The 23,767-nt window shown below is 47.7% G+C and overlaps 1 long non-coding RNA gene across 11 annotated transcripts in view; it reads right to left on the reverse strand.

Annotated features, from left to right (window-relative positions):
- Positions 1–3,898: 3,898 nt before the first annotated feature.
- LOC147915695 (uncharacterized) overlaps positions 3,899–23,767 on the reverse strand; it is a 37,936-nt gene continuing 18,067 nt past the window's right edge. For 4 of the 11 annotated variants that reach the window (XR_015554111.1, XR_015554118.1, XR_015554115.1 and 1 more), the window contains 3 exons: positions 16,665–23,738; positions 14,894–14,994; positions 3,903–5,092 (listed from right to left, as the gene is read on the reverse strand). This is a non-coding gene — a long non-coding RNA (uncharacterized LOC147915695). Of the gene's footprint in view, positions 5,093–11,681; positions 14,640–14,893; positions 14,995–16,664; positions 23,739–23,767 lie in introns of those variants that run through there. The other 7 variants (XR_015554112.1, XR_015554113.1, XR_015554120.1 and 4 more) reach the window with 6 other exon arrangements.

Consider the following 23,767-nt stretch of genomic DNA (forward strand, 5'->3'; position numbering starts at 1 on the left):
TCGTGCTTCAGAGACTCTCAGATCCCGTGTTTTTCGCTCAGCTCTTTCTACACGAGTCTGCTGTACCAGTGTTTCCCAAACTGGTCCCGCAGAACCCCGGGGCCATTTTGCTATTAATAGGGGAGTCCTTCCCCGACTGCTTGGGACACGCTGGCTTACGCCAACTTAAATGGGCTTCTTTCCTAGAGGACTTCTCAGAGTCTCTAATTTACGGATGTGCACTCTGAATCATCAAGAGGAGTCTGGCGTTTCCTAAACATATTTCAATATGAAATCCCTTGAGGGATCCCCTTGAGGCTTGGGTCTGTGGAGCATCATGTAAGAAATGCTCTTCTACGACATTCTCATCAAGGCTGCTCAGAAGCCAATTGCATGCAGACACCACAGTTTATTTCAGCATCCCTCAATGGGTGCACGTTACAGTTGTTTTCAACTTATTGCTATTACAAATAACTCTGTGATGACCATCCTTGTGCTTCCCCCTTTGTTGTTCAGAAACATTCCAAGAAGTGGGACTATTTCCCATGGGAGAGACCATTTTTAACTCTCAGGTTCTGGGGTCCCAGTGGCTCTTGCCCCAACTCCTCACCCAGCCCTTATTCGGTAGGGGAGGGGTTTACCCCACTACCACAAAAGGGGGCACAGGAGGGCATGAGGGTGGGCTCTGCAAGCATTTTTTTGTTAAGCATTAAGCATTTTTGAGTGCTTGTATGCACTAGGCCTTGGGGATTATAGTGAAGAGTAACTTTTCTTGGGCTATTATAAATAACACTGTAATGAACATGCATGAACAATTATTATTTTCCAGGGCCGGCCCGCTGGCGCAAGTGGTTAAGTGCTCGCGCTCCGATGCGGCGGCTCGAGGGTTCGTAGGTTCGGACCCCAGGCATGCACTGACGCACTACTTGTCAAGCCATGCTGTGGCGGCGTCCCATACAGAGTAGAGGAAGATGGGCATGGATGTTAGCTCAGGGCCAATCTTCCTCCTCTTACTGGCATCGGATGTCAGCTCACGGCTGATCTTCCTCACACACACACAAAAAATTATCATCTCCAAAGAACTATTGCAACCAGAGAGTAAAACCACATTTGAGGTGAGGAGAACCCTTTACTGGGTCACCCATGAGGCCTTACAGCCCCATAGCACCCCTGGGTGCCTAACAGGTAGAATGAAGCCGTACAACCCCTAGCATGCTGCTACTTAAGGTGCCGAGGGAAGGCTGTTTGATTTGGGCTACAATAAGCAGGTCAGAAAAATGGTGCAGACCTGTGCAAGCCCGCCATTTATGTCTTCCTCCATATTATTTCCTTTGATCCTTGCAATACCCAGTGAGGTAGGGAGCAGTAGACTTAATAAGTTTATTCCACAGATGAGGAAACTGAGACCTGGAGCAGGAGACTTGCCCAAAGTCACACGACTAAGTGGAGGAGAGGAACTAGACACCGCCAATGCCACTCCACACCTCTGATCAACGTGTCACCTTAATAGCTGCATGCTGCTGTCAGCAAAGAGCGCCCCCATTCCTGTGCATGGGGCTTTATCCACACGGGACACAGGACCCAGGCGTTCTGACAGGTGTGGGAAAGAGCTCAAAAGGTCTGGAGCTTGAGGCCCGCACTTCGAGGCCACTCCTGGTGTGGCCTTTGGTGGTGGTGGTGGGGTGATGAAAAGGGGGCTTCTCAGAGAGGAACAATATGGCCCCACGGGCAGGGAGTAGGTCTTATTCTTTGCATCGCCAGGCCAGCGCCAGCACAAAGCGCTCCACGCAGGCTCCTAAACTGAAGACACTGCCCCCAGCCCCTGGGAGACTCTCTCCTATGGCAGTCGGTGTCTATGGTCTCCTTGGCTCCCCTCACCCTAATCCTAACCCTGACTTCTCCTCCTCCCCGCTCCTTCTCCATGCCTAAACCTCTAGTGTTTGCCACATCTTGTCCTCCTCCCTCAACAGTCACTGAGTCTGTCCTCAGAGACTCACGTCCCTTAGATACCCAGGTCCACAGCTGAGGGGCTCTAACTAAGCATGGCTCTGATCTTCAAGGGCACCTTCTTTTTTTGTGTGTGAGGAAGATGAGCCCTGAAGTAACATCCACGCCAATCTTCCTCTTTTTGCTGAGGAAGACTGGCCCTGGGCTAACATCCGTGCCCATCTTCCTCCACTTTATATGGGACGCCGTCACAGCATGGCCCGACAAGCGGTGTGTCAGTGCGTGCCCGGGATCCGAACCCAGGCCGCCAGCAGTGGAGCGCACGCACTCAACCACTACGCCACGGGGCCGGCCCTCAAGGGCACCTTCTAACCGGCTCTTAGCCTTATTTGTGTAGCAGATTTCTTTTGAAAACCTGAGCAAAGATAGGGATCCCAGAAAAACACCCAAATGCACATGCACATGCAAAGAAGTGCCCTCAGTGTCAGGAGCTCATGCCTGGACCCTCCGAGGGCCCTGGCCGAGAGATCCTGCTCCTGGCCCAGTCAGCCAGCACACACTCCCCTGGGGGAGGCTGCTTTCTGTAACCTTCTATCATCACTGGAACCTCATGCTACCCAATGAGCTCGCCTCCCACGGAGCCGACGGCTTGTGGAGAACTAACAGGTCCACTATCCCTCATTCTCAGTTTCAAAACCCCGAACCTCTGAAAACTGTATGATAAAACCATTTTTACCATAAGGCTTTTGACTGCAAAGCCTGACCTGATGTGAACTCATTTGGCAGCAAAACCGACCTCAACTGAGGTGAGGCTATTTACAGCCTTTATTTACACCGCCTCGTGTGTGAATATTCATAGACTTTGCTCAGCAATGTTTATATGTTTACCAGGTGCTGCCCCAGGCCCTGCTGGGGGTATTTTATAACATACAGTGTAAGTGAACTCATCATGGCACCATTTCTAAACTATGAAAAATTCTGAAACCTATCTGGCCCCAGTGGTTTTAGGTAAAAGCTTGTGGATCTGTATTTATAAAATTTCTCCTAAAAAAGTTCATAGGCTTACAAATAAAAGGAGCCAGACACAGAGTGTGTAGAAGTATGATCCTATATGAAGTTCAAGAACAGGCAAAGCTAATTGACAGTGGTAGAAATCAGAACAGCAATTACCTCTGGGGAGGGGAATTGACCAGGAGGGAGCATGAAGGAACCTTCTAGGGCGTTGAAATGTTCTGTATGCTGATCTGGGTGGAGGTTACACAGGTACATACATATGTAAAAATTCACCAAGCTGTACAGTAAGATTAGTGCACTTTGCTGTACGTCTGTTATACCTCAAAATAAAAGTAAAAATAAAATTTATGGGAATATATTATCTCAAATTAAGCAACAAGAAGCTGCTACCCTTGGCACCCCATCCTCTCTGTGATGTCTTTGATCTTCCCAACAAAGCTTAAATTAAAATCATCTTAATATGTGTTTGGCTTGTCTTTACGCCCAAGAAACGAGTTTAACACAAAAGTCAAATTGAGCAGACATTTTTTAAACTCTGATTTGCCCTCAAAAAGATCCCATCCCTAGAGCATATCTTGGCTTTGAAAGTACTGCAGGAAAAGCGCTCAGGACCTGGCTCCCTTCGGTGAGAGCCTCTCCTCTCACATCACCCACCGGGAAGGATGCTTCCCCGTCCTGCCGCCTCCGGCACGGCTGCTCAAAACCTAACAGCCAGGCGGGGAGCGCGGATCCAGGCCTGGCACCCTACCCTGGTGTTGCAAGTCAGAACTTGCACCCTGCCAACAATATCCTTTAATTGCATCTGATTAGCTGGAATTTGGAATTTGTATCTGAGAACAGAAGGGCACGGGGGACTCCTTGATTAACAGGGCAGATAACCGTCTATTGCTTTTCCCGTAGCTCTCCCGTCACTCAACATCTGACTGCTCCCAACCTTGTCCTGTGACGCTCACTCCCACGACATCCCCACCCCCACTTTCCCTCCCACTTCCTATCTGGGCCCTGGAGCTCAGCCTGCTGGGGCTTGGCTTCTCCACTCATGACCCAGGTCAGCCCAAGCGCCAAGCTTCCCATCTCCAGCCAGAGGGCACTGGTCTGATGGCCTTGAGGGGTCCTCGGCTACCTCAGATCGTTTTAGGAACAAGCTTTGTCAGGGTAAAAACAAACAAACCGACCACCTTGGGCTTTTTCCTCTTCTTTCTAGAGTACGCTGTCCAATAGAAGTGTCTGTGCTGATGGGAATATTCTATATCTGTGCTGTCCAATGTGGTAGCCACCAGCTACGTGTGGCTATTGAACACCTGATGTGTGGCTAAGTGTGACTTAGGAACTGAATTTTTTATTTATAAAACATTTAAATTTAGAGCCAGCCCTGATGGCCTAGTGGTTAAAGTTCAGTGCTCACCTCTTCAGCAGCCTGGGTTTGTTTCCCGGTCGAGGAACCACACCAGTTGTCTGTCAGTTGCCATGCTGTGGCTGCGGCTCATGTGGAAGAACTAGAATGACTTACAACTAGAATATACAACCGTGCTCTGGGGCTTTGGGGAGGAAACAAAAAACATTTAAATTTAAATTTAATTTAAATGTAAATATGTGGCTAGTGGCTACCATATTGGACAGTGCAGCTCTAGAGAGAGGGAGGGGTTGGGGCATAACACTCCTTTAACCTAGCCCGGTGGCCTGGTATCTCAGGAAGTGTTCTGCCTGCTCTTTGAAGATATTTAGCCCTCCTCTCTCCAGCTCTCAGGTCTGTCTTCCAGAATAACTGGGAGCATTTGTCAAGCTGCTACAACGTGTCAGATGTTTTGCAAATGTAACCCAGATATATTGGGTCACCTTGAGGCCTATGACAGCATTCAAAGGAAGCTCAGGATTCCAACACAGCTTGGAAAGTAACACAGTAGGTCTTTCCTGAAAAGCACAAAGGGGAAAATATGTCACCAAAGCACAGAGGGACTTCTTATCTCCCTCCCCAAGTCCCACTCCTCAGAACAGCTGCTCTGCCTCTCTCCTCCCACACCCTACACCCCCACACCCGGGAATGGTTCTGCTGGCTTCTTCATCCTTTCTTATTTAAAGAAACCTGACCCACTCTGGGCTTTGCCCTGTCTCACCTCACCTGAAACAGCATCCCAACAGGCCAGCCTTCTTCCTTGGCAGGAGAAGACAAAAGAGGCAAATACTTAGCACACAACTTTTTTCTTTTATCCTTGTTAGACAAAGTCATTATTATCTCCAGTTTACAGATGAGTAAACTGAGGCACAGAACAGTGAAGGGCACACCGACAGTGAATGGAGAAATTGAGACACAAGTCCAGATTTGTGAGACTCCTAGGACAATGAGGGGTCTTTCTGACCTCTCTCCTCAAGACTTACCCCTCCAGGGTGCTATGCCATCCACCCCCGCTCTGACCATAAACTCACTACTAATGGCTGGCTAGCAAACCTGTCCACATTAGTTTAATACGCTAGCCATAGAGTTCCTGGGTTACCCCACCCCCAGGAAATTGTTCATTTTAACCAGGAGACAAACGCTTGACCTCAAAAAGTGACTCAGTGAGGATCTCAAATCCTAATTTCTCAGCCTGGACTTCGAGGCTCACCAGGGCATGCTGAGCCTCCTCTCCCATCTCCTCCTGGTTCTGACAAGGCCAACCTGCTCTCCAGCTCATCCTGACGTGGCTGTCCATCCGGCCCACGGGCCAGGCCTTCCCCACTGCTGAATAGCCTGCTGCTCCATTTGGTAAAAGATATGTAACATGAAATTTACCATTTTAACCATTTTCAGGTGTACAGTTCAGTGTCATTAAGTACATTCACATCGTTGTGCAACCATCACCACCATCCATCTCCAGAACTTTTTCATCTTCTCAAACTGAAACTCTGTACCCATTAAACACTAACTCCTTACTCCCCCCTCTCCCCAGCCCCTGGCAACCAACTGTTTTACTTTCTGTCCCTATGAATTTGACTACTCTAGGTACTTCATATAAACAGAATCATACAATGTTTGTCCTTTTGTGTCTGGCTTACGTCACTAAGCATAATGTCTTCAAGTTTCATGCATGTTGTAGCAGGTGTCAGAACTTCATTTTTAAGGCTGAATAATATTCCATTGTATGTATATACCACATTTTCTTTATCCATTCATCTGCCAATAGACACTTGGGCTGCTCCCATCTGTGGCTATTGTGAATAAGACTGCTGTGAACACAGGTGCACAAATATGTTTGATCCCCCACTTTGAATTCTTTTAGGTATATACCCAGAAGTGGGATTGTCGGATCATATGATAACTCTATGTCTAATTTTTCAGGAACCGCCATTCTATTTTCCACAACTGCTGCTCTGCTTTCACTCTCATCCCACGTTCCTCTGACAGCTTCTATACTAGCTGGCGTATTAGCCATCACACTTAAAAGTGTAGGGCTAAACTCATTGCTTCCAACCCAAAGAGTGCAGATCAATCCGGAGGAAACGCAACGGCAGTGTGCCATGGGGCTGGTTTTGACCTGGCCCATTCCAATGTTTATATTAGAAATTCCAATAGAGGTGTGTAGGTCTGCTAATCAAATACAGAGATGTTATAAAATGAGAGGTCTGGCACACACAGAACAAAGATTTTTAAATATTGTGACAGGCAGGAGTGATGCAGCTATAAAATTAGCTTCTCTTCACTGAGTGCCTCGATGGACCAACACTGTACTAAGGTTATTTCCTTTAGGTATCATTTAATTGTCACACCTCTATGAGATCAGAAATACTGACCTACTTTACAGATGAGGAAGAAGAGACTCAGAGAAGCTCAGTAACTTAGCTACCCTGAGCTCCCAGTCAAAGGAATCTAACCCCCAAGTTCATACTCTTTCCATGGTACTATGCCATCTCTTGCTCTGTTCTATCACCAAAATGAACATGGAGAGCCAGCCTTGATGGCCTAGTGGTTAAAGTCTGGCACACTCTGCTTCAGCGGGCTGGGTTCAGTTCCCAGGTGCAGAACTACACCACTCATCTGGTGGTGTCATGCTGTGGCAGCAGCTCACATAGGAGAACTAGAAGGATCTACAACTAGAATATATGTACTGGGGCTTTGGGGAGGGAAAAAAAAAAAGAGGAAGATTGGCAACAGACGTTAGCTCTTTCCCAGCAAAAAAAAATTAAAAACAAAAGAACGTCAGAGGGGTAAATGACTTTGACACAATTCACATTAAAGTTGGAGGAGATCTGGTTTGTCAGCATTCATGACATCAAGTAATTTTTGCTGAACTTAAAGACAGTGATATAGCTCCTAAGAAAGCTCACATAAACTTGGGCTCCATCACTAGGAGTATAGCAACCAAACCGAAGGAGCTCACTGTCCTACTGTGCACCACACCAGGCAGTGACATCGAGAGAATGTGGCCAGTTTCAGACATTAGGCTTTTTTTTTAACAGCTTTCTTGAGGTATCATCGACATACAATAAACTGCACATTAAAATTTAAAGTATGCAATTTAGGCCGGCCCTGTGGCTTGGTGGTTAAGTGCGCGCGCTGCAATGCTGGTGGCCCGGGTTCGGATCCCGGGTGCGCATCGAGGCACCACTTCTCCGTCCATCCTGAGGCCGAGTCCCACATACAGCAACTAGAAGGATGGGCAGCTATGACATACAACTATCTACTGGGGCTTTGGGGGGAAAAAATTAAATAAATAAAAAAAAAATCTTAAAGTATGCAATTTGATAAGTTTTTTTTTTTGAACTCCTCACTTTTATTTGGTTGGGAGATTAAATAACAGGTTATTTCGATGTTTTATTTATTTATTTATTTATTTATTTATTTTTTTTTTTTTGATTTTATTTATTTTATTTTTTCCCCCCAAAGCCCCAGCAGATAGTTGTATGTCATAGCTGCACATCCTTCCAGTTGCGGCATGTGGGACTCGGCCTCAGGATGGACGGAGAAGTGGTGCCTCGATGCGCACCCGGGATCCGAACCCGGACCGCCAGCATTGCAGCGCGCGCACTTAACCACCAAGCCACAGGGCCGGCCCTATTTCGATGTTTTAGAGGCAGGTAGAGGCTGTATGGTTGGGCCTGCAATTTATCTGTGGGATTTTAATTAACTAATTTTTTTTTCAATTATTTTATTGAGGTCATAATGGTTGTACAGGCGTACATATTATTTATCAGTTTCTGTATAGACTGCATCGTGCTCACCACCAATAGTCCAATTTTTATCCATCACCATATATATGCGCCCCTTTACCCCTTTCGCCCACCCCCCAATCCCCCTCCCTTCTGAGTAACCACTAATCTGTTCTCTTTATCCATGTGTTTGTTTATCTTCCTCATATGAGTGAAATCATGTGGTGTTTGTCTTTCTCCATCTGGCTTATTTCGCTTAACATAATACTCTCAAGGTCCATCCATGTAAAATTTGATAAATTTTGACATATATATATAAACCTGTGAAACCATCACCAGTATCAAGTGAACATAACCATCACCTCAAAGTTTCCTTGTCCCCTTCATAATGCTTCCTCCTGCTTCTCCCTGCCTCTATATCCCCAAGCAACCACAAAGGTGCCTTCTGTCACTATCAATTACTTTGCATTTTTATATAAATGCAAATTTATATAAATGAATTTTATATAAATGAATTCATCCAGCACTGACTCTTGTTATTTTTCATCTGGCTTCTTTGACTCAGTATAATTATTTTGAGATTCATCAATGTTGTTAAGCACACCAATAGGTTTATTTTTTTGGTTTTTGCCGAGTAGTATTCTTTTGTATGCATATACCACAGTTTGTTTATCCATTCACTGTTGTTGAACATTTGGGTTGTTTTCAGATCTTGGCTATTACAAATAAAGCTGCTATGGACATTTGCCTTTGAATGGACACATGCCTTCAATTATCTTGGGTAAATATCTTGGTGTTGAATAACTAGGTCATATGAAAGATGTATGTTTAACTTTTTAAGAAACTGTCAACTCTATTCCAAAGTGCCTATACCACTTCACATTCCCACCAGCAGTTGAAGAATTTCAGTTGCTCCACATCCTTGCCAGTACTTGGTATCGTCAGTCTTTTTAATTTTAGCCATTCTAATAAATGTGTAGTGGTCAGATCACTTTTTAAAGAGTCATATTACAAATCAAAAACTTTATGGAAGAAAATGCTAGAAGGAGAAGGATCTGGAACCAGGACCCACAGGGAACTGGGAGGTATTTGGTTTGGAGAAAGATGGTTATCTTAAATATCTGGAAGAGGGATTAAATTTCTGTGTTGTTTTAGAAGCGCACTAGAGCCAGGTGGGAAAACCACTGGGAAATAGACTTTGCTTCATTAAAGGACTTGCTGATACAGCCTCTCAAAGGCAGAATGGGCTTTTGAGGAAGTGAGATTGCTGTCATTAGAAGTGTTCAAAGAGCAGAATTTGGAGGATCCCCCATTCAGGGATGGTCAATTCAAGCTCATTCACATTGGTTGAGCACCTACTGGGCACTGTGATGGGAGAGGGGCAAGAGGATACAAAAGCAAATGTTATCACGCCTTTGCCTAAATAATGTCATGTGATTAGGGCTCTGGCAAGGGTGACAGAGGGAGAGGGAGGTGGAGCTCCCCAGAGGAGGCGACATTGACCTGGGTCTCAGAAGTGCAGGGGATGCTATGAAAGAATTCCTAAACTGGGTGGGAGTTTGGATTAAATGACCTTCCAGTTTTGAAGATTCTAAGATTAAGCTGCATTAAAAAAAAAAAAAAAACGAAAAGTCCATCAGTGGGGGCCTGATAATATAAATTAAGGTCTATCCTTAGAATGGAATAATATATAGCTGAAACACAATCTAGGGTTTTCTTTACATATTGATATAGAATGATCTCCAAGATATATTAAGTTAAAAAAGCAAGACCTAGATACTATGTGTGGTGGGCTACCATATGAATTTTTTAAAAGGGGTCTGGTGATGGGCCGGCCCCGGGGCTTAGCAGTTAAGTGCGTGCGCTCCGCTACTGGCGGCCGGGGTTCTGATCCCCGGCGCGCACGGACGCACCGCTTGTCCAGCCATGCTGAGGCTGCGTCCCACATACAGCAACTAGAAGGATGTGCAACTATGACATACAACTATCTACTGGGGCTTTGGGGAAAAAAAAGGAGGAGGATTGGCAATAGATGTTAGCTCAGAGCCAGTCTTCCTCAGCAAAAAGAGGAGGATTAGCACGGATGTTAGCTCAGGGCTGATCTTCCTCACAAAAAAATAAAAAAATAAATAAAAAATAAAAGGGGTCTGGTGAGGAAGAACACACACACACACACTCACACGCTTTCATTTGCATAATATCTCATATCTCTGGCCTAGTAACAGAGGTTGTCTTTGAGGGGAAGTGGCTGGGAGATAGGTGTGGGAAAGAAAGTGTGTCTGACAGACCCTTCTGTACCCTTAGAATTTTAACAGTGTAAGTGCATTACCTATTAAAATAAAACTAAAATCATTAAAGGCAACTGTCTGTCTCAGCATATTTTCCTAGAATGCCTTCCTTAGCCTTTTCCTCAGTCCACGTCCCTCCATTGAACAGGCCTCTGGGTGTGTCTTCCCCTCAGAGGAGGCCCCCCCCCCGCCACCGCCCTCGCCAAGGGAGTTTCTATTTCCTTCCCTCCTACCTCCCCACAGCACACAGCATCTAGACCTATGTTTCCCAAACATTAATTTGCATATCAACTTGTAAAAATTGCATACGGTATCTTGTAAAAATTCATATTCTGATTCAGTAGCCTGGTGTAGGTCCCAAGATTCTGCATTTCTAACCAGCTCCCAGGTCACAAACCACACTTTGAGTAGGGAGGGTCTAGAGCTCTGCAGACTCCATGATGAAGCTCATGGGTTCAGCATCAACAGGTTCTGAGAAGCTGCCCTGCTCCAAAGAGGAGGGGATGTGATGGTGGAGATTCGGACTGATGAGGCGTGTCCATCCCTGGTCTGGTCCGAGCCTCTCAGCACTGCCAGCAGAGTGGGGGCCACTGACCACTGCCCCTGGTTTCCATTCTCATCTACCACTGTTTTTGCCTGGAGGACAGACTGACTCGCCCAGCTGCCTCCACTGAAGGGGGGCCCAGACAGCTCCCAAAGTGAGCTGGAGAGGAAGATGCGCTGGGTTACAGCACCGTGCACTGTACAAGGCCAGCTGGCCTAGAGCTCACCAGCCAGAGAAATGCTTTTCTGATTTCTACGGGCTAACAGTGGCTGCGGGCCATCCCCTCTCTCACACCCTCCCTGAAAATTCAGAAGCCAAATCAAACCTCCTACAGAAAATGAAACCAGACAACGTTTGGCACAGCCTTTCTCCCCGGGTAAAGAGCAGATGTCTTGGATCCAGGTGCGGCGGGACCACCTGCTCTGGCAGAGAGCTGATGGCCCGCCGGCGGAGGTCTCCCCACTTGCCCAGGATGAGAAGTGACCTGTGAACCTGAAAGCTGCTCAACACCCCACCGCACTCCTTGCCCCAGGGGCCAGGATAGTTTTCCAGGCCACACACATGGGTTTCCCTGATGAGGCATTTTTCTGTATGACAAAACCCTTCTCTTGGCCATTGCCAGACAGAAATGAGCGTGGTGTGAGTTCTGGAGGGAAACCTACAAGCACGTGCTCTCACAGCTGACACCCCTGGCTGGAGCAGCTCCCCCCCCCCCCCCGCAACCCCAGTGACCACTGGAGGACTGCCAGGAAAGGCGCCCCCTCCCCCTACATCATCCCCACCCACCTGTGACCATGCCTAAAATTGCACCATGCATGTTCATTCTTTTGGGATGAGAAATTGCATCTCTTAAAATGCTCCCACCCACAGGAGAGGTAGTACATTAAGCTGGTATCAGTCATCTACACCTTAATGTGAGTTAGTTGATCAGTCCTGGAATGTTACACCTGGAATGGGCCTAGTCCAACCTCTCTTTTTACAAGTGAGAAAAACTGAGCCCAGAGAGGAGGCGACTAACTCAAGGTCAGGCAGCAAGGTGGTGGCCAAGTCAAGGGCAGGAAAAGGCATAAGGGATGGATTGTACACAGATGACTGGGGCGATGTGGAGAACCCCATCATAATTGAGAGGAATGTGGGCATCTTTGAGCTTGCACTTCATAGGCTAACTCAGAGCTGTACCAAGCTTTTCCCCCAAGAGATGGTAGGAGTCAGAGCCAGAAGCAGCTCCCCACCCCGTCCTACCCTGGAACATAAAATGTCTTTGAATTCTCCTGTTTTATCTTAAAGTTCATTCAAATGCAACATTCTACTCCAAAATATATTCTGGTTTGTTTTCACATAAAAATAATAGATTTATTTAGTCAGACACCCTTTTCCATTTACCAGATAGGCCGAGATCCAAGTTTGCGTTTCTGGGGAGGGGACTCGGATGGCTGGGATGGAGCGAGGAGACTTCTCACTGTTTGTCCCTTTGTGGCTTTTTGAATTTTGTGCCATGTGCAAACATTATCTACTCAAAAAATTAATAAAATTTAAACTTAAAAATATGGGTGGGTTGGAGTGTATGGAAACAGGCCCTCTTGTTCTGACGGGAGGAAACGCAAACAGAAACATCTGCCTGGTGGACCATTGTGATATTTATCTGAATGTTAAACACACACGCTTTTTACCCAACAATGCCTAGTCCAGGGATCTAGCCCACACCGGGGGAAATGACGCCCAAGCACATGTATGGCTACATGACTCGTGCTGACCCCGAGAGCCTGGCTGGCCTGAGCATCTAACCGTCTTTGAAGGCCTTGCCCACCCTGAACAATGCCCAGGAGCTACGTCTCCTACTCTCCAGTCTAGCAATCTTCTCACACCACCTCCCAAAGAATCACTCAGCATATAACAGTCAGATAATAACAATAGCTGATGCTACAGAGGGCTCAATTTGTGCCTGGCTCTGTTCCATAGCTAGACTCCTTCAGTTCTCACAACCACCTCATGAACCAGCTATTATTCTCATCAGCCACGTGTGATGGACGAGGATGCTAGGGTAGGTTAGTGCTAACCTTGCCCAGGGCCACACTCGCCAACCTAGCAAGTGGTAGAGAGAGGATTCAGACCAGAGTCTGTGCTTTGAGCCTCCGCACTATCCGTCTGTCTGTACAACAGCTCACGGGCACGCATTAGCTACCATTTATCAACCAACTTCCACGTGCTAAGCCCCTGTGTTGGTCACTTTGTGGTGTTTTTAGCAGGTCATCTCCCTGGTGAGTGCTGGAGGGGGTGGGGGCGGGGGGTGTCACTGAGAGAACTGAAGAAGAAAACAGAAGACACTATCCTTGCCCTCAAGAAGCTGACAATATGTGCAAGACGACAACAATCCTTACATTCGTGCAACACTTCACAGTGTTCAAAGCCCTTTCATTATCTCATTTAATCTTCTTGACAATCCTGCCAAATAATTTTCATGGTCTCTGTTCCTGGATGAGGAAACCACAGCTCTCCAAGTCACACGGGGCTGCCCCCAAGATCATCCTACCAGGCAGGGAGGGGCTGGAACCTGACCCCAGGTCTCATGACTCCTCTCTGCTAAAGGGGAATGACGTGCTGCCTCAACAGCTCAGCTTGGTGGTTTCCAACCTGCTCTAACGCTAGGATTCCTGTTCTCCTTTGGAAACTGTTGCAACCCTGCAAACCAGAGTTGTTGTTATTTTGGGCTTTAGTCAACTGGGGAAATTCATGGTGGAAAACGACCGGGGCTTCAGCACAGTTGAAAGGGAGCAGCACAGTCATAGCCCAGACATGACTGAGACAGTCGGCAGACAATATTTGGAGTACAAATAGACATAGAGACTTCTTCCAATAACTCTGCAGCCCGTGGGCAGACAACAACTGGCTGAGACCATAGTGCCAGAGCAGTTCAGAGACGAACACATCTCCAAAGCGCATCGTCTCGACCAGGTCACGGGGGGAACAGGGCACCAAAATTCAACAGGATTGGCGGAAAGCAAAGTGGAGGAATTATTGGGAGAAAAGGAGCTTGGCTGAGGGAGACCGGTCTGCAGGGAGGCCCAAAGGGTAGGTGGGTGTATTTGTATTTCTTTTGGAGGGAAAGGTTGATTCCAGATCCCCAAGAGCATTTGAGCAGTTGGGGTAAGAAGCAGACCAGAAGTGGAAAGAGTGGTCTAGAGCAGAGACAGTGCAAGCCCAAACCCCTTATCTGACGCCTTTGGGGTCAGATGTGTTTTGTAATTCAGAATTTTGGGGATTTTAGAAAAGCGACACAGTACCTGTACCATACATTTTGTAATGCCCCTAGCAGCATGTGGACAGCATCCTATATTCAAACACATTAGTATTTCTGCCATGAAGTATATGGATCATCACAGGAGGTGGGACTAAAGAAAGACTGTAACTGGCCTTGCATTTGTTCAGGACAGGTTTTGTTGCCAAATGTGTGGTTTTCAGAACTTTGTAGGCTTTGGGAGCTATAGATAAGGGGTTGGGACTTAAAATTAAATACCTGCCATTTTTGGCCGGCTTGCTATGTGCCAGGCACTATTCTAAACTGATCTACATGCATTATCTCATTTAATCTTAACGTTAACACCATCAAGTTATTATCCTCAATTAACAGTTGAGAAAACTGAGGCTCAGAGATGTTGAGTGACTTGCCCAAGGTCACTCAGCTGGTCAGCGGCAGGGCTGGGACCGAATCCCTGTGACTCCAAAGCCAGGGCTCTTCCCCGCACCTGTGGAGGAGACGTTCATTCTGCCAACCTCACGATTTTGTTTAGGTCACCCCTCTTCAGCAATGAAATTACCCTTCGAGAAACAGAGAACTACTGATGTCCGAGGCTGTGGTAGTGGGTTCTCACCTATTACTGAGTGGCCTCCCCCCATACCATACTGTTCCCCTGTGCACCCACGTCTGAGCTGAACAGAACAGGTAGCCCCTCCATGCCCTGGCCTGTGCAGAAGGCCTCCATGCCTGGTGATCACTTACTGGCCTTTCCAGAATCCGCTCAAGGCATGATGGGGCAGCGGTTAAGCTCATGGATGTTAGAGGCCGGAGGCCTGGGTGCACATCCCAGCTCTGCAGCAACCCTGTAAGACATTATACCTGTCAGGGCTTTAGTTTCCTCACCTGTAAACTGGAAGTAATAATTGTACTTGCCTCGTTGCTGTTGCAAGGATTAAGTGAATGAGCATGTTAAGTACTGAGAACAGAGCTGTCCTAGAATAAGCACTTGATATTATTCCTATGAAAAACGCTTTTCTGCCCCCAACCAGTCACTCTCTTCTCTCCTCTGCACACTTGGCCATTCAAGCTCTTCTACTATTTCTTTCCCACTTATGTGCCTACATATCTGTCTCTTGCTATTAAACTGTGAACACCTGGCACATCACAGACAAACATTAAGTGCTGAATGAATGAATGAGGGAAGGACTGAAGGAAGGAAAAGGCTCTGCCTGCAAAAGCTTATAACTTTACTATGGAGAACGTCATCAAGGTGAAAAGAAACCATAATCATATGGCCATCTTCTATAGGCATATCATCACATCCTACTTCCTGCAAAGCTGTGGGGAGTGGGGTTTGCAAAAATCACGTAAGTTGCAATCCCCGCCTCCATGGAGCTGACAGTCTACCCTGGGTGACAGGATGCGCCCATGTGAAAAACAGCTGCAGAACAAGGTTGTGGTATTTGCCAGTCAAGGGACCGTCAGTGCCACTGGAAGTCCAGAGCTGGGAGAGGGTAGAACAATATGGAATGAGTCACAAATGTGTGTGTCATCCTTGCTCAAGGTAAAACAGGATTGTTGGGTAACAATAGGAACGATGTCACAAGGCAGGATGAGCCAAGCACATGCCTCTGAGTGGCGGGCCCAGCCTCGGGTGTGGGGTTCAGAGGAGGGAGAGAAAGAGGAGGAAGGCTTCTGGCTGGTGGTCAGGGCAGGCAGATGAGACAGTGGGATCTGAGTCCAGAGTCAGGGTCTGACCCTGGCTCACACTGACTTAGAACCCCCCCCCCGGTTCAGAGGTGGCTTCTGTCTTCCCTGTGCTGATCTCCCACTGGACTGTGAGCTCTTCTAGGTCGGGGTCCGGGTTTCTGATAAGTTTTTCATTATTATACAAGTAACATGCTAGGTCTGGGTCCCAGTTTCTGATAATTTTTTTATTATTATGCAAGTAACATGCTTAAAGAAGACAAAGAAGGAGACGTGGGAGAAGGGGAAGAAGGAAGGAGGGATAAGGAAGAAGGAAGGAGAAAATATAATCAGAGGGGGAAAAAATAACATATAATCCCATCTTCCAAAAAAGTCACTCAATACTTTGGTGCCTGTCCACCCCCCCACCCTTCTCCCCACCCTTTATCCACCCTTCCACCCACCCACTCATCCACCCTTTATGTACCCACCCACCCTTCAACCTACCCATCCATCCACCTACTCATCCATTCATCCATCTGTATCAGAGTTCTTAGTTGTAAACAACAGAATCCACTCTAACAGAAGAGGAATTTATTAAAAAATACTAAGAGGTTTACAGAATCCAGAAGGGAAGGCAGGCTCAGAGGCTCAGTATTCAGGAATGATGCCCAGACCACCCAGAGGTACTTTTCCAGCCAAGCTAGCATGGCAGCTATCAATCAGCACAAATTCTGCAACTTGCGTCTCCTCCCTCCCTTCAACAATGGTGGAAATTGAGTCTCAAAACATCCCTGCTGTTGCTCTAAAGGCCAGATGCCTCCTCCAGGCCCCTTCCCCAGGATACCTGCTTCCTTAGTTGCTCTCGTCCAAATCAAAATCTCATATGTGGGCCAGCCCCGGCGGTGTAGTGGTTAAGTTCGGTGTGCTCCACTTCGACGGCCTGGGTTCGGTTCCCAGGTGCAGACCTACACCACTCATCTGTCAGTGGCCATGCAGTGGTGCGGCTCACATACAAAAATAAGATTGGCAGCAGATGTTAGCTCAGGGCGAATCTTCCTCAGCAAAACAAACAAACAAACAAATCTCATGTGGGTGCATCAGATTGGTGGAACCTAGGTCACATGCTTACACTTAGTGACAAGGGAGTCTGGGAAAGCAAATTTCTGGCCTTTACTTTGGAGAAGTGGGATTTATGACGTTGGGAAAACCCACCAACATAGGAAAGTTGATCAAAAGATACTAGTGACCATAAGGCATGGCAAATGTCCCCTACACTATGCATTGTTTTTCTCCTAACAAATATAGAGTGATACCAATTTCATCCTTCTCTGAATCTCCAGTGCCTGGCACATAGTAGGCACTAAAAAATGAGGAAGGAAAGGGAGAAAGAGAAGGAGGGATAGATTACACATTTTCATGCTGCCTTCCTAAGCTAGGCTGAATAAGGACTTGATGGTTGAGTCCATGGACTCCCAAGGCCTTTTGCGGATCACGAAGGAAGGGGACTCCCTTGCCCGGTCCAGGAGCACAAAGCTGTCCTTTCACCCCCATCAGAGACACACAGCACATGGTATGCAGCATCTGGACCACATGGGATACTGTGTCCTGAGTAGTCACTTTCTCTGTAGCCCACTTGTTGGCTTAATGTCACTCAGGCTGTCACTGCATCTCCTCCCCTCCCCAATCCCAGAGTTTTGTGGGGTTTTAATAGTCTCTGAAGGCCAGTTTCAAACAGTTGCTACAAAGGCAACATGAGAAGCCTCCCAGGGTGATAAAGATCACTGGCACTAAATTCAAGCGAATCTGTTAAAATCTGTCTTGTTCTTCATGGTCAAGGTGTGCTATCCCAGAATTACAGGCGTCCTGCCTCTTAGAAGTTTAGACTGTAGGTTAATTGGTAAGAGGTGGGGCCAGCCCAGTGGCATAGTGGTTAAGTGTGTGGGCTCTGCTTTGGCAGCCCCAGGGTTGCGGGTTCAGATCCTGGGTGTGGACCTATGCACCACTTGTCAAGCCATGCTGTGGCGGGGTCCCACATGCAAAAATAGAGGAAGATTGGCACGGATATTAGCTCACTGACAATCGTCCTCATCAAAAAAATAAAAATAATAAAATAAAATAATTGGTAAGAGGCAAGACATGCACACTTAAATGACAAGGAACTTGCTTGCTGCCAAATAGGGTAGGAAAACCTCCCTGCTCCCAGGCTTCAGGAACTGCCAGGTCAGCGTAGGCTGGGCAAGATGAGGGAAGGCTGCTAAGAGGTGGGTGTTGAGGGATGAAGTATCGAGGGTATTGGCTTGGTTGCTGCTGCAAACCTGCATTCTTCCCCAACCCCTCCAAAGCAGATCAGATTGCGTATCTTAAATTCCTATAGCGTCAGGTACCCCTCCTTATCATGGCTGGATTTCACTTTGGTGATTATCTGATCAATGTCTCCCTCCTCCACGCCACAATGAGCTTGCCATTGTGCCCTAGGAAGGCGTTGGGTGGGCAGAGGCTGGTAAGTACCAGGTCAGGGTGAGGCTGCAGGGAGGGGAGGCTGAGACCCATCACAAAGACTGTCTGCAGACTCCCCCTCCCAGCCCTTTCCCCCAGGGAGGAGCAGCTGATGTGTTTCTGGAGCGTTCCAATCCAATTAGCGCCCTCCCCTGCTCCAAGGAGGGGCCCAAGCCACCACTCGCTTCCCTGAGGTGGAGACCTGGTGGGGAGGGGGTGCTGAGGAGGTCTGAACACCCTGACCCAGCTCCTCCTGGCAGCATGGCTGGCTCGCCGCTACAGAGAGGCTGCTATGACAGCGCCCGTTTCTAGGCGACTGTTCTGGGGAATGGTCTGTTTTGGCAACCAGAGGGCCCCTGGGTAAAGGGGGCCGCCGGCCGCCACGTCATTTGCATAGCAACCTCCTCCCTTCCCCGAGCTGCGTGCTGCTCTGCGGCAGCCCAGCCAGGCGGCTCGAGCCCCTGCCCTCCGCCCAGCCCAACCCAACGCCAGGCCCGCCCTGCGCCCTGTGCCCTGCGCTGTCACCGCCTTATTGCCCCGGTCCTACCTCCGGGGGAGCTAGAGCATTTCCAGAAAGGCTGGAGCCCTAGGGGAGTGGGGAAATAATGCTTGGGGACAAAACAGAAATGGGGGAGGGCGGATGAAATATAATCTTTTTCAAACCAGAGTCAAAGTCACATGGCTTGGTAGCATCCAAATGCATTGTGGATAACGTGGCTGGCTCACAAAATGTTTCTTTAGGTGAACCCTCAGCTAAGCCCTGGGAGGTACTCAGAAAATGTCTTTTGGATGATTAAATTGCAAGTCTATGTGTGAATTTGGAAATGGATAGGCCTGGAAAAGCTATTTCTTACCTCAAAAAATCAGGCAGTGATATTCTTAAGAAATATTTTCAAATACTTGCAGGATGTGACGTAGTTTTATCTGAATTTCGGAAGAAACCAAAATAGAAAATAGACGGATAGAGAACTCCCGGAGGCCCCCTCTGTCCTGCACACGCCCACCCCGCCCACCGGCTGGAGTCCATGACGCCAGCTGAGATACCAGGCTTGGAGCACGTGGACTGACATTAACTGCCCAAGGACACATGCCCGGGGCTGGAACCCGAGAAGGGGGTTGGGCAGGGGCAGGTCACCCCAGCGGAGCGATCACATTCCCTGGCAGCTGTCCAAGGGGCAGCTCCCGCTGCACCTGTTTGTGGGGCGATTTGCTTTTATCAGTATTGACACAGCAGCAGGGCCAGGGAATAGCATAGTAATAAATAAATGAGAGACAGAGAGAAAAAAAAGGCCAGAGCCACCAAGGCGAGGCAGAAATGCTGAGGTCCCTTTTTGCTTGTTGTATGTCAGCGCGTTCCAGCCGGTTTCCCCACCCCTGAAATCTCTGAGGATCACCAGCAGGCTCGCCATGGGAGCGCTGGGTCTTAAAGAGAGAGAATTGCAGAGTCGGAAGCGCCTTGAGATCCTGTTGTGCCAGGCCTTCCTAACCAATGGATCTCAAGGTTACTTGGTATCCTCACCTGCCACTTACGGTTTGTCAGGAATCTCAGCAGGGAGCTCCTTCCTCTCTCTGCCAAGTTTCAATATCAGGGAGAGAGTAGGATTAAAGTGTAGGTTTTGGAGTTAGTCAAAGCTAGGATCAAATCCTGGCTGTCTAGCTGTGTGATTTTGGGTATATTAACAAACCACTCTGAGCCTCAGTTCCTCCCCAGAAAAATGGAGAAAATAATACTATGTATTGTTGTAAGGGTGCAAGAGATGATATAAACAAAGGCCTAGAATAATTCCTCAGTGTATGCTCACCTGGGTGCTATTAATACCTATGAACATCTCCTTAGGTTTCTTTAGAGGTTTTGGAGAAAATGCCAAAAAACAAAAACCTGGGGAAACTGATCTGTTGCAGAAATAGGAGAGGGGAAGCAAGAGCCTGACACATTCTTTGTCCTCCACACAGGGCCAGACATGGCCTCTTGGTCTCTCAGCCTTGTTTCCAGTCTTCAGGGGCTGTGAGCTGACTCACCTCCATTCTAGTACAGCACGGTACGATAAGTAGGACGCAAGCAAACCTGGTCATCAGAAGCCAGCTGACCAAGCCCGGAGATAAACCGCATTTGTGAAAATTACTTACAATGAGTCATTTTAGACACGGAGGTAGTTTCTCCAGGGGGCAGGCTACTGTAGCCACTAGGAAGGCGGGTTGAGCTGTCGGACCACTGGACTCTAACCCCAGCCCTGATATCTGCTGGTCATGTGCCCGTGACAGGTTACTCAACCTCCATAAGCCTCGCTTTCCTTATCTGTAAATCGGACTTAATAATGCCCCGTAAGCTTGGTGTGAGGATCGAATGCACAAAAAGCATGTAGTGAGTGCCAGACACAGAGAAAGTGCTTAATCACGGTAGCACTTGTGGTCATTGCTGTTAGATGAATGAGGCCAGGGACTGTGTCATATCCATCCATGTATCCCCAGATCCTCCAAGAAAGCCTGGCATTTTGTAGAGTACAGTAATGTTTGATGAATGAATGAATGGCGAGGCCTCTGCCCTCAAGAAGTGAAATCTATCCAGGAGATATAAGACATAAACTGCCTATGCCACTCACACGTAGGAGAGAGCAGAGGGTTAAAAGCCATTCTGCCAGTCCCCAAGCCCCAGAGGCAGACAGCCCCTTTGATCCCAGTTTCATCTATCCAGGATGCTTTCAAGAGAGGAAAACAGGAAGTATCCCTGATAGCCCAGCTTGCTGTTTTTTTTTTTTTTTTTTTAATGATGGGGGTGGGGAGAGGATGGTCCTTTGGGTCACATTTTGCCAGGAAATCAACCTCCTTCCTTTCAAAGGCTGGGGCTTCCAAAGGGGCAGATAAATAGCTGCTTGCTCAATGCAGGGAGAAAGATGGGATCCAGAAATGGTAAGGCGGACAGGTTGGGGTTCCTTAGAGGACCATGTGACAGTTACTAGGCTGCAGGTGTTTCTAGAGCATGCGGCCCTTCGCATTCACTCAGTCAGTCGCTGTTGACTAAGGACCTGGCCTTGGGCTGGACCCGGGGGTTATGGCTCGGTGTCTAGTGTCCAGGGCATGAACAGTCCAAAAAAGACAAAGGACAGTGAGCTCAGAGAAGATGAGCTGAACACAGAAAAATGAGAATGCGCTCAAGGAGAGAAACAGCAGCAGTTAGGAGAAAGCAGTTACAGGAAAGAAAATCAGAAGGGAACAAAAGAAAAAAACGAAAGAACAGAGAAAAGTAAGTGTACAGGAAAAAGAAAGGAGAGCTTCTAAGAATCGGCAGCCAGGGTAGTAAAGGCCTCGTAATAGAGTAACTGGACACGGAGTACGTGCAGAAGGCCGTGACCTCCAGGGACACAGGATGACAAGAGGGGACAGAGCAGGAAGGAGAATAATAGCTTAAGACTGCAGATCTAATTCTGACCTAGCCAGCCCTGAAAAGAGAGCATTTGCTACCCCTCAGCGTGCTAAACTCACATTTATGTTTAACTTGTTTTATAAATTCAGTTTATACATTTGCCCATGATGGACACGAGAGAACTTTCTAGGAAAGTGGAAATACTCTATCTCTATTGTGATAGAGGTATGGTTTCCATGGGCGAATCCATTTGTCAATATTACAGTTAAGATTTCTGCATTCCGATGTGTGTAAATTTCACCTAACTATACAAAATAACCATCAAGTGGGAGGAGAGGAGGTAGAGGTGAAAAAAGAAAAACAGAATGTTGATGATTATCCAAGTTGGGCAAAGGATACGTGGGGGTTCATTATGTTGTTTTGTTGATGTTGAATTTCTTTGAAATTTTTCATAATAAAAAAGTTTTTAAAAATTGCCCATAACGTGTCACTGTTGTCCTCAAGCAAATTCCTGTCAGGTTATCAGGAAGGCAGCAGAGACGTTTTATCTAATCCTCTCTTCCTGTTATAGATGAGGAAATTGAGGTGCACCTTGACTTGTTCGAGATGTTCTCAGATATCAAGTGGCAGAGCTGACGCTGGAATCTCAGGAGGGAGCAGCGCCCTTTTGACCTTTTCAACTCTCACCCACTTGTGGGGAGGCAGCTGGAATTTGCCCCTTACCGGGGATCGCCTTTCCAACCCCCAAGACCAGGTCTTGATGTGCAGGGAGACTGTGCGGGCTAGAGGGGGTCTCTAGGCTGCAAATCACTTTGCTCTCTGTTTTTTGGGTTTTTTTTTTTGCTTCACTGTTTTCATTCTGAAAGGTAATCCTGAGCTTGCAGAGATTCAATTAGATCCCCTAGCTGCCACTTCCAAAAGCAGAAAAGGAAACCCACACAATTAAAGATTTCCAGTAACCAAGAGTTAAAAGAGCGGGAGGGCAGAGTCCCGGCTTTGTGGCTAACAGAGGCCATTGCCCTAGTGCAGTCGATTCAGCTCTCTTACCTTGGTTTCCCCTCATTGGTAAGAAGAGAAGGAAGATTTGGGGTTCTATTATCTTACAGGGCTGTCAGGAGGATCTCAAGAGGTGTGGTTGGAAAACACTTTGAAAAGTAAAAAGAGGGGCCAGCCCAGTGGCGCAAGCGGTCAAGTGCGCGCGCTCTGCTGCGGCGGCCCGGGGTTCCCCGGTTCGGATCCCGGGCGTGCACTGACGCACTGCTTGGCAAGCCATGCTGTGGCCGCGTCCCATATAAAGTGGAGGAAGATGGGCACGGATGTTAGCCCAGGGCCAGTCTTCCTCAGCAAAAAAAAGAGGAGGATTGGCAGATGTTAGCACAGGGCTGATCTCCTCACACAAAAGAAAAAAAAAAAAAGAAAGAAAAGTAAAAAGAGCCTGCCGTGCAAATGTGAGGTTATCACAGACAGAGAAGGAAGGGCGGGAGAGGGGAGGATGGAAAGCAGGGAGCCTTCTGCAGGATTCTTAAGTACTGTCTTTTGGGTTGTGCCTTAGAGGAAAGACTTATGGGAGACACGGGGATATAACATTTACTGGTGTCTCGCACTATGCCAGACACTGTGTTTTGCTCTCTCTATAACATCTCATTTTCTCCTCCAAAACACCTTATGGGGACTCAGGTACTATTATTTTGCTCACTCTACAGAGGAGGAAAGAGAGGCACAGAGACCCTTCAACAACTCGCCCGAGGTCATACAGCTGGTGAGGGCCGAGCTGTGACTCAAAGCCAGGCCATCCTGGTAGGGAAGCCCACGCCTTCATCTGAGGGCCGGGGGGCCCGAGGAGGCTCCTGGTCACCCGGGCACCCGCCTCACTGTCAGGAGACCTGAACTGAGTGTCACCTCAGCTGCTTATTAGCCATGTGACCTGGGCCGAGTCATGTCACCTCTTGGAGCCCCAGTCTCTTCAGCTGCACAACGGTGATAATAAAACCCCTCCACTTACCTCACGGGGAGGATGTGAGGATTCCATGAAATCACTGATACTGAAGTGCTTTCAAATAGCTGCAAAGGGCGACAGAAGTGAAGAGATC

This window comes from Ceratotherium simum, chromosome 13 (genome assembly GCF_057802395.1).
Source record: "Ceratotherium simum simum isolate JZ-2026a chromosome 13, ASM5780239v1, whole genome shotgun sequence".
NCBI classification, from domain to species: Eukaryota; Metazoa; Chordata; class Mammalia; order Perissodactyla; family Rhinocerotidae; genus Ceratotherium; species Ceratotherium simum.